This window comes from Arachis ipaensis, chromosome B04 (assembly GCF_000816755.2).
Source record: "Arachis ipaensis cultivar K30076 chromosome B04, Araip1.1, whole genome shotgun sequence".
NCBI lineage: Eukaryota > Viridiplantae > Streptophyta > Magnoliopsida > Fabales > Fabaceae > Arachis > Arachis ipaensis.
Genome location: NC_029788.2, coordinates 5,880,136 through 5,883,091, shown reverse-complemented (window position 1 = coordinate 5,883,091; position 2,956 = coordinate 5,880,136).

The following is a 2,956-nucleotide window of genomic DNA, read 5'->3' as shown; positions in this document are numbered from 1 at the left end:
TTATATTCATAAAATAAATATACAAATAGTTAGTACTATTAATTATTGATACAAAAAGTTATCTAAATACTTTATATAATTATTAACGAGTTAATACTTATTTTAGTCCCTAAAATTTTAATTTATTCAATTGAGACTCTCAAATATTGAATCATGACTTACTCCCAGAGTGATATTCATTAATAAAGTATTGATGTGGCACGTTAAGCTGTCATGTTAGAATGATCAAAATGATGCCGTTTTAAATGCGAGCCTGTGACGTCATTTTGGGATTTCGGGAGTTAAAAATATTTGGTCTACACAGTAATGATCATACAGACTAAACTTGACTCTTCTTCTTACTCTTCTTCTTCACCTTCATCTTCTTCTTCTTGCATGCGTGACTGTGATAAAGGAAAAACATATTTCCGACTAGCATTTTTTCGATTTGGGATTGTTTGATGAGTTTGTTGAAGAACGAGCATCGGCACACTAACAAAGGCTGAAGAACATGTTAGGCACTAAAATGTTTTTTTTATTTTTATTTTTTTCATACTTTGATCTAACTTTATGTGTTGGTTTGTGATTTGCATTGTGTATTGCCTTTTATTACGAGGTCTAGGTTTAGGGTTTTGTTAGTTTGTGCATTTCAAGGCTAATGGAAGAAGAAAATGCTAGGATGATGATGGCCTTTGCAAAAGGAAGATCCGAAGCATGGTGTGGCTAGATCTTTTCCATTGAAGGCAAGATTTTGAAGAGGAGCTTTAAGATCTTCCATGCCAAGAATTAGAGAGACCCGTCTCAGTCAGAGAAGAAGATCTCAGTAGGTAAAGCTCATTTCCATTTTTGTTATTCAAGATAGAAGGTAGCTACTGGAGCTACGGAGAGGAAGAAGCAAATATGAAAAAGAAGGAGCTGTCAAGGATTAGAAGTTCATCAAGGGTCAGAGTTCTTTCTTGGAGTCAAAGTCAAGATCAATGGCTCAGAGTGAAGGAACTTGATGAGAAGGGTTGAGAGAGGTACATGCATGTTGATTTTCGGTTTTCCCTCTCTCTTCTCTCTATCCGAACCGAAGCTATTGTTTGTTGGAGAAGATGTTGCTGGCTTGGTTGAACTGGTTTCAACCTTGGAAGCTTCCCCTTCTATAATAAGAGTGAACGGTCAAAGGTTGAGACAAGGAGAAAAAAGCACAGAGTTCTCATAGCTACCCGAAGCTAACATAGTTCTTCTCCTTTAATGAGTTTCATTTTGTTTTCTTTTCTTTAGTTTTGTCTGTCTGAGTCTCATGATAAAAGGCAAATAGAGTGAGGTTTGTAAGAAAAAGCCAGTGAGAAGAAAGATGCAGTGAGCAAAATTAAAGAAAAAGCCATAGATGTCTAAGAGTTTCTTTGTACATCTGTATGTTGTGTTTCATGATCCTGTGGGATTCCCTTGCAAGTTGGGTTAGCACTTTACAGTTGAAAGCTTGGTAGGTGTCCAAGTCAAGTTCAGATTTAGGGATAGAATCTGGATTTGTCTCAGATAGGAATGGGTAGTTCCTAGGGAAGAATTGGTGTATGTAATCTGATGATTATAGTGAAATTCCGTCACTGTTGTAATGGAGACTGGATGTAGGCTGCATTGCACTTAGCAGTTGGACCAAGATACTTCTGGGTGTGATTCTCTCTCTCTCTCTCTCTCTCTCTCTCTCTCTCTCCCCCCTATTCTGTTTCTGTTGCACTGGAGACAAAATTAAAAAATATCTCCTAATCGATTACGAGACAAAAAGAAAATGTCTCTTGACTGGTTATGAGACAAAAAACAGAAATATCTCCTGAAATTTCTTTGAAAAAAAACAGAAATTAATATTCAGCAAAAAAAAGGCTAAGATTCAACCCCCTTCTTTTAACCACTGATTACCGTCAACATCAATATTCCGTTAAAGATATCACTCCGAAAACAAACGTGAATTATAATTCAATATTTGAGAGTTTTAATATGTTAAATTAAAATGTTAGAATCAAATGCCAAGTTAAAATTATATTATAGATAGTTATTTTTATTGATATAAAATTACGTAATTAAATTCATATATAAAATTATTTTACATTGATAGTTCATCAAAATTAATATTTATGTGTCCAAGAAAAACTTTAAATTAATATTCCATATGCTATGTATGTCTTTACTCTTTTGTGTTGGCATCAATGTGTCTGTACTTCAGTCCAACGGTTTACCCGTTCAAGTTCCAGGCCAACCTGGCGGAGGCCGGAGAGGCTGCGAGCTTCAATTCAACAATGGTTGCTTGCATGCGTGGGCCCTACATACTAAAGAACTTGCTTTGAACTTTGAAGTAAATACTAAAAATGAATTAATTAATTAATTAATGATGCGTCAAGGTCTTGATGTTTATGAAGTGTGTAAACTGCAACCTGTTCTTTTAATTTTAGTGCACAAGGTGAAATTGAAGAAGAGGTGAGACATTATTTCACATGAGGATAGGGACAAATCAATCGTGCGGTCATTAATTGGTTGGAAGGACTTTCTTCAAGCATAAGCTAAGGGTTCGATTTTGCTAATCACTCATCGCTTTTCTTCACACTACTCTGCATCTTTTACATTAAAAGATTTTATCTACCCACTAAAAATTATTTCCTATATATTTGTATATAAAATTACAAATATATATATATTTTATATTTTAATATAAATTTTATATATGAATGACTAAATCAAATCTCTTGTTTATTTAGAGTTAAATCTAGAATCGTTATCATTGAACTACTAGGATAAATTTGGAATAGGATTCCTAGTGTTGATAATTTTTATAGAGGTAATTTACTCACTACACCAAAAGCATCAGAAGGTCGTGGGGGGTTTTGAGACGGTTTTACGGTAACTTTTCAACCAATGATTATACAACAAAATTAGGTGTTTAAGCGTTTTTTAAACTAAATTTTCAATCAAGTCATCACTGCTTTTTCTCTTTTGTACGCAT